This window comes from Electrophorus electricus, chromosome 23 (assembly GCF_041902795.1).
Source record: "Electrophorus electricus isolate QZ-2024a chromosome 23, ASM4190279v1, whole genome shotgun sequence".
In the NCBI taxonomy this organism is placed as follows: domain Eukaryota; kingdom Metazoa; phylum Chordata; class Actinopteri; order Gymnotiformes; family Gymnotidae; genus Electrophorus; species Electrophorus electricus.
In genome coordinates, this window is record NC_137519.1 from 2885001 (window position 1) to 2893285 (window position 8285).

General features: G+C 49.2%; 1 protein-coding gene across 16 annotated transcripts in view; it reads right to left on the reverse strand.

The window, feature by feature from the left end:
- LOC145653198 (uncharacterized) overlaps positions 1-7991 on the reverse strand; it is a 23597-nt gene extending 15606 nt beyond the window's left edge. For 6 of the 16 annotated variants that reach the window (XM_081706218.1, XM_081706224.1, XM_081706219.1 and 3 more), the window contains exon 1: positions 7832-7984. The gene's annotated coding sequence lies outside the window, so the exon portion shown is untranslated. Of the gene's footprint in view, positions 1-7831 lie in introns of all 16 variants that reach the window. The other 10 variants (XM_081706221.1, XM_081706215.1, XM_081706223.1 and 7 more) reach the window with 9 other exon arrangements.
- Between the last annotated feature and the right edge of the window lie 294 nt (positions 7992-8285).

Sequence of the window (8285 nt, forward strand, 5' to 3'; positions counted from 1 at the left end):
GACTGACACTTTCACTGCCTCTGTGTGCACATGGGTGTGTGTGTGTGTGTGTGTGTGTGTGTGTGTGCGCGGCACTACTGGTGGCCGCGTGTATGTCACCTCCTACTCTGTCCCTGACAGCCATCAATTCCTGCTTCCCAGAATGAATGAAAAATTTGTTTGTTTGTTTTCCCATCTTTTTATTTTCAAGTCTTATGCAGGAAAAGTGTGGAGTGAATGCAGAGTGCTATGGGTGCAATACAGTCATTCGGTCTGGCCTTGACGAACACGGAAACGAGTCAGAAATTCCGAGCGGGTAAAGCTGCCTATTCTCAGTATCTCTGCTCTGAAGGCTGCTCACAGCTGCCCTTACGCCTCACCGCCCTGACGGTCAAAAAACAAACGCTGCTCCTTTTCCTCCGAGTTTGGCAGAGCTCCGCCTCCTTCGCCCATAGCCACACCCCTTCACCAGTAGCCACACCATTTTCACTAATAGCCACGCCTCTTTCGCCAAGAAACAATCGGGTGCCGCTCTGCGCCTTTTTTTTTTTTTTTTTTTTTTTTTTTTTTTTCGGTCCCAAAATCTTGCAGGCCGCCGTGCTGACAGGTCAGGGTGTGAGGTTGAACTACGGACGTTGTGACATCATCCGGGCGTCGGTGTTGAGGCGCAGGAGTGACACAGACCTGTTCCTCGCTACGCTTGGCACGTCACCCATGAGAGCTAATCCCCGCAGAACCGGCTGGAGAGCTCCTTATTCAAACCCACCCCCGATTTAGAAAAGCCGCACTTTTAAAACGGTCTTTGCTCATCTGCAGTGACGCATATGAACGAAGTAGAAGTTTACTGTTGCTACGTTTAAACAGAATTCAGCAAGATTTATAGTATGCTGAGATTTAATTGTTTCTGCTCATTTTAGTTTTTCCCTTTGCCACATTCGGAAAAGCAAATGGATACTTTTTTCTTAAACACGCTCTTGATACTTCTGCTGCTACAAACTGCAGAAAGCAAATTCACAAAGGGATTTGCTGTAGAGTTGAGTTACACACCCTCCCACAGACTCTAGTGCAAGTACTTCCTGATTTCCTTCAGCTTCTGCTAGACTCATTTTCCATAAATGTGTTCTTACTTTTATTAAGAAGTAAATAAGCCACCCCTCCCCCCCAGAGATGATTTATGACTATAGGGTATTGTCCAAGACTGCTAATCTAGGCCGGGCTTCCTTGAGAGAGTGCACAACTAATCTGAAATCAGTGAAAAATGATTTCACTGTGAGTGTTTGTAATATGCGGGACTGGTTAATAAAATATAGTAATGGATGTTGTCCTTATTTTCTTAATTGATCTTCTGTCATTGTATTAGCAACTCTGACTTACAGAGCTTTATGTTATAGAATGGAATCCATCCATTAATCACAGATGTTAGTGATCTCCATGTGCCCGTGTATGCATGAGAACATAAGGACTTTGCACCTTGCGTTTGTGTGTGTGTGTGTGTGAGGGGCCTGATTTAAACCCCTTCAAAAGTCAGTAGAGGATCTTTCCCTTAACTCTTTAAATCCACCGGAGCGCCTTTATGACGTTTATAAACCATACCACATGCCTGCACGTGTGCGTTCGCGCGTGCTCACGCCTTCTCTTTGTGCACGCGTTTTGTGTGGGCGGAGCCCGAGGGGCTGTGGGGGGTGCTGAGGCCACGCCCCTCCCGACGTGGGCAGGGCCATATCGTTCCGCGGCTAAGTGCTATGGCGGCGTTGGCCGTGTTCTGCCAGTACTGGTATCCCAGTCCTCGTCTTTCATTACTTAACCGTGCAAACGTCCAAGAACGAACGCGCGTTACACACCGTGAATATGTTGAGGACAGAACAGCTCCAGGAAAACACACACACACACACACACACACACACAGTGAGGGCTTAAGAACGGAGGGCAGCTGGGAGTCAGAGCCAGGTTTCTTTTTTTTTTTTTAAACAACAACAAAAATAAAACGGAGCGATGAATACCGAAACGCGCAGCCGCACAGGGAAGCGGCCGATGTGGCACGGCCGGGATACGAACCTGGGACACGAGCCCCACGGAGCGAGCGGCGCTTTGGCGCCGGCGCGCATCTGATACGTGTCTGTATTCAACGCTTGCGTCGGGTGGGGAGGGACTCGACACTGCAGTACCAACGACTGTGACTTCATGACCGTCTCAGGCTGCGCTAACACACACACACTGACAGGAGAATGCGTGTGTGTGTGTGTGTGTGTGTGTGTGAGAGAGAGAGAGAGAGAGAGAGAGAGAGAGAGAGAGAGAGAGAGAGAGAGAGAGAGAGAGAGAGAGAGAGAGAGAGAGAGAGAGAGAGAGAGATCCCAAGCCATCCTACAGGCCATTACTGTTCAAATAATTATAATTTAAGAATTAAAACTCAAAATATGTATCTGTAGGAATATAAAAAAGGTTTCATATTGTTTAGAAGCAGATGTGTTAAATAAATCTGACAGCTCTAGCTCTCGCAGCCCGCCCTAAAACTATTTTAGAATGTTGTCAAAAACATTGCCATATTACCAGTTCCACAGCAGGGAAAAGGCAGGATGTTGTTTCACTGATACTTTCGACGCTCCTTTTTTAATGCTGGCGAACAACGTGCGCCCTCACGGAAGCGCGCCTGTGCGCGACGGCTAAACGGAGACTGGTTGTCCTGTGTCCCTGTCTGCGATTTTTTCCCACGAGGGGAACGTTTCAGCCGCAAAGGTCCGAACTCTCCAGGCATCTCCGGACACTCCAGACGCCGGCGATTTCACTCTCTCGAACAAGTGAAACGAATACTTCAAAAAGGCATGGCCATGTTTGGATGTCATTTCAAGTTGTAGCGATCGATAACGCCATAGGACCATGTCGGTGGAGTTACGCACGGCCTTGGCAGTTTGCAGGCTGGCGTGTCTCAGCAGCTCTGTAATGACCTCATTGCCGGGGGAAGCATGGTTCCACAAATGAGCGTCCCTCGGAGAGGTGGGAGCCCGCGGCAGCCTGAACGGAGGCGGCCAGGCCCACGGGCGCGTCCCGAGGTGTCACCGTGTTCTTTACCACTCGACCAGCGCTCCAGGGGAACATCTACAAACGGCCAGCTTCCTTCCCCAGAGGCAGACAGACAGTAAATAGCAAGTATGGCCATACAGATTCTAGTGACCTCAGCATCTCCCGTAGACCAAGCAAGAACCCCCCCCACACACACACAATATTCTAGCTTTGCTCGGAATAGCTCTCACCCAATTAATTCTTTTCTCTTCTCATCCAGTAAATTACTCTCCCTCTTTCCTTCCTCTCGTTCTCTCTGTCTCTTATACCCCTCCCTCATGCCACTCTCCTCTTCTCTCTCTCTCTCTCTCTCTCTCTCTCTCTCTCTCGAAAGCCGTGCAATCAGGATCCTTCAGTGCAAAGGAAGAGAGGAAGGAAGAGATAATTGGAATGAAACTGTGACTTCCTCCGTGTGCGGGAAAATGGCGTTTCAGAACAGAAAGCCCTAACCCTAGGACCACATAACACGTTTACTGACAGGGAGTAAGAGACACTGGCAGGACTTTGTGTGTGTGTGTGTGTGTGTGTGTGTGTGTGTGTGTGTGTGTGTGTGTGTGTGTGTGTGTGTGCGAGTGTGAGAGAGGGAGAGAGATTTTAAAGACAGAATTTTGCAGACAGAAAGATAGACAGACAGAGAGACAAGTATATACATAGATGTCTAATCCAAATTTCTAAACAAATGTAAAAAGATTACCTTCTTTCAGATTATAATATGCTAAAATTTAGTGTCACTGTCTCTAATCTACATCTACAAAAGTAACGTCGTTCCCACTCATTTCAGATAACCCAACAAGGGACCTTGTGGGAAAACATTGAATGAAATATCTGGATTAAAACTAACTTAACCAGCAGAGCATGGCAAACCACAGTGTTTGGAAATGTTCGGAGGTGTTTCAGGATCGGACCGCTTCCTCGAGCTATTTGTAGCGCGTGTCTAAAAGTGGCCCTGTTGCTAGGGACTTGGTATGGGTTGCATAGGAACTATGGGCTTTGTGCTCAGTAGCCAGTTTGTCCAGTCTCTTGTGCAAAAAGATTGCTGCAACTTGTTGATCCAACCGAGCCAGCCAATGTAAGCAATCAGTCTCTGGAAGGCTGGAAACTGATAAACAAGCGGAATTAAGTGGACTGATTGGTTGGAACGAAAACCTCAGCCCAGCCCCTGGTTTCTTTGATTTGACGGACTTGATTTGTTTGCCACTGGAACTGGGAATACCGGGCATGCTCAGGAAGAGTGCACGTTCTGTATATGAAGTCCAATGAGCGGAGGTGACGTAGAGCTGTTAGGTGCTAGTGACATGATATAGTGTGTGAAGGTGGATTCAGAATTTAGGGATACAAAAAACCACCAGACAAAATGGCTTCAAATCCTAAAGAAAGGCCTAGAAGCTCAGTGTAAAGAATACTCTGTGTTTGTAGAGCATGCATATATATATATATATATATATATATATATATATATATATATATATATATATATATATATATATATATATATATATATGCAAAAATAAACACTAAGAGAAATCGAGTGTGGATAGAACAGAAACACAAGATTATTGCGCAATACAGGGGAAGCTGCTCCTTTTTATGAAAAGTGAACTTCTCAGGGTTAGTTAGCCTTTGGAATGCAGGTGCTTCTTGCCTGAAGGAGGCGCTGTTTCCTCATTTGGTGGCTGCAAACAGAACGATACAAATGATCTAAACCCAGATGCCCGTGGACGCCTGCAGACTACAGCTTGCCACTGGAAACGCTTCTCTGTCCATTCCCTGTCTATACACACCTCTAGCAATTTTTGTGTGTATTTTCGTAAAGCCTCTCAGCGTGTTTCAGAGGGCATTTTGTGATTGATCTAAATGCCTAGAGATATTATAAAGGCAAAGGAACACAGTCCATTTCTGAGGGAAGGAGAAAGAGAGAGAGAGAGAGGGAGAGAGAGAGAGAGAGAGAGAGAGGAGAGAGAGAGAGAGAGAGAGAGAGTTGAAGTGTGCCGGCTAGCTGTTTGCTCTTATCTGTCTTGTGTGAGCAGAAGACTAGGTGCAGGCCTCGTCTCAGCATTTGCAGACAGCGGCTGATAAAGAGACACTCCCTCTTAATCTAACACCACTGGACACACACAGAGACACGTGCGCGCAGACACATATGAATACACACACACACATGGATACTGCGTAATTAAATATTCATGCAAACACACACACACACACACACACACACACACACACACACACACACACACACACACACACACACGATTTCTTTGTGTTCTTTTTAAAAGTCCCACTGACTGCTCTCTCCTTCTCTCTCCTTCCTCTCTGCTCCTCTCTCCTTCCTCTCTCCTCCTCTTTTTTCTCGCCTCCCTCTCTCCATCCACCTCCGTTCCTGCTGTTCTCTCCTCTTTCCCTCCCCTCTTTCTCTCCAACCCCCGTTTTAGGCTTCCCTCGCTCCTTGCCTATGCTCTCTGGCCCTTTCTGCGTGCTCCCACCCACAAATCCCATGCCTCCCTCCAGAGGTGTGAAGAGTGTGTGAATGTGTGAGTGTGTTCTTGTTAAGTGAGAAAATGTGCCAACAGGAGCGAAAAGAATAATACACACCTGAGACCACATCTCTCTCTCTCTCTCTCTCTCTCTCTCTCTCCCTCTCCCTCCCTCCCACCTCTTAGTGGGGACACCTTTCCCATAATGCCCGGCGACAGGTGAGAATGGTGTTTCTGCACTCCACCCTGGCCTCTCCAGGGCGGGCCTCCCCCTCCAGCTCTGTTCAGCATGACATGTCATCGGTGTCACAGACTCCCAAAAGGCGCACCTTACCTCCCTTGCCTCCCGTGCCGCGCCTCTCTGCAGCCTGTCCAGGAGGCCATTTTTTAATTATGTCTCCTCTTGAACTTCTCGACATCGAACGACGTTGGCGCGTGCGGTAACTGTGCAAGGGCGACGTTATTTACGTGTTCGGTTAAGCGCACGTCATTGCCGCGGGTCCGCGATACACAGATCGTTTCCCCAGATTATTAAACACCATCCGCGTTTTCAGCTTCATAACCAAGCTGGGGAAATTACTCGTTTCCAGTAGAGTTAAATGTCAGGCTCAGTGCCGGATATTGCAGTGCGCGAGCGAGCGTGAGCGCTCTCCCTCCCTGCACGGACCACACGACGTACGCGTCAGCCTGAAGGCCCAGCCTCGTGCTGTGTTCAGAGGAGACTGGAAGCTCGAGTGGAAGTGTATGGCTTCTTTCTCCATGAAAAAGAACCGGTTCTTCACCCAGGCCACACCTGGCACCCAAACATGGTGGTACCAGTGTAGAACCCGAGAGTTGAAACGTCAGAGTAGCAGGCCAGAACCTGCACAGAAACCCATCCATCAAACGTGGCACCCCCCCCCCCCCCCGCACATCGCCGTTGGAGACAGTAACCACGATGGCCAGGGTAGCCCCTCGCTCCCATCTATCCCATAATACTCTCGCTCCTGATCTCATCTGATCTGAAAGCGAAGCCATGTGCACTTAAATGGCCTGTAATTGTTGAACCTGCTCGGCCCATGCGTGCGAACAGGGGAAGAGGAACGCGGTCCTCGGGCACGGTGTGAGCAGGAGGGCGCCGTAAACATCAGAACAACAACAACAACACTCATTATCCATCACGAGCCAATTGAGTCTGGAGGAGCATTTACACTCGATCGTCCATGTAACGGGTGACGGAGCTGACGAGCGCCGGGATGGAGTTGCGGTTCCTGACAACATGAGAAACAGCGCTCCCTGTTCCGCACTCTCTCCCTTTTTTCTTCCTCTTTCTCTCAGCCCGCCCTCTGTCTCGTCTCTCTCTCTCTCTCTCTCTCGTTCTGCTTTTCTATCAGAGATGGCCTCTATCTCTACACCCGACTCTCTTACCGCTGCTGGACATCGGTGGGGTTTATTTAACGCAGACCTGCTGCTCTCCTGCCTGAAAGGGGAAAGGCGTGCTGAAAAGTCTGTTCCCAGTGGAAACCCCCCCCCCCCCCACCCCATCCCACACTCCGAGTCGGATACCTCCGGCAGATGCCTTTGCTCTGTTTCCCAGTCCCCTCTCGGTCGGCCAGCTCTCGCGTGCCTGGTTCAGCACCTGAGCGTCTCCGTAATCAAGCCAACCCGATAAGTGTAGACCCACCGTGTTGATCGGGGGCACTCCGGACGCGGCGGGGGCGATGCCCGATCTACATGCGCGGAGCAGACCCCCGCTCAGCGCATCTGGGCTTGTTTCAAGTTTGGATTATGTTGATTCGATGCCGTAGGCATGCATGATAGCAAAATTTAATGTGATTCTTTTACGATGTTTTTACACCCATGGTGTTTACAGCCATGGTGATTCTAGTCATATTTTCACGTATTTATTTTCCTTTTGCCCCAGTGCGGTGGTGTGTATGCCCACTCTTGCATTAGATCAAACACCGTGACCCTTTTCTACATGTTTTAGTGGGCAAGCCTTTCAGCTAATGATAAGAAACTGGATTAGGAACATGCAGCCCGTGGTGAAGAACAGAGCAGAAAACCTTTTCATCGTTTGATGCTAGCGACTGTGTATCAGCACTGCCCACAGCAACCTCAGACAGGCCTGTGTGGTTTAGAAATGTCAGCTAATGGCTGGTCCCTGTTGGACCAACAAGAGACTGACTGGCTTAGACCCAGTGGGGCCCACCCAGTAACATTTTTATAAAGAAAACTCTCCTAAGGCTGGAACCTTCCAGAAAAGCAAAACCCAATGCGTGTGTAAAACAAAAAAAAAAGATAGCGATATATAGAGGAATAAAAGAATATCGCACACTCACATCCAGTTGGGGTGTCTCTCGGTTACCTGCTTGCGAAGTTTGGTCTGCTGCTCAGTACGCCATCTAGTCTGCCGGTCACTGGGGCCATGGACAGGCGGCAACGGCCTTGGAGGAGTGTCGTGGGCCCACAGCACTGTGGGATGATGATAATGGCAGTCAGAGTATGGATAGGATCGGCAGCGCCCTATCACCACCCACCCCATTGGCTGAGAGAGGGCTCCCAGCGGGGACAAGAGCTTCCGATTGGCCGACGTGGCGGGTGCCCTCCCAGTTTGTGGGGGGCTAATGGCCTGAAGAGGCACAGGCCACTGCTTGCGCTTATCAGTCCCAAACACACCATTTGCTCACGTGCCAGTAGTGAATAGGAACTAACTCTTTCAGTAGGTCTATCCCTCTCTTTTTCTCACTTCCCCTCTCCCCTCTGTCTATCCATCTGGCTTGTCGGCTGGCTCTC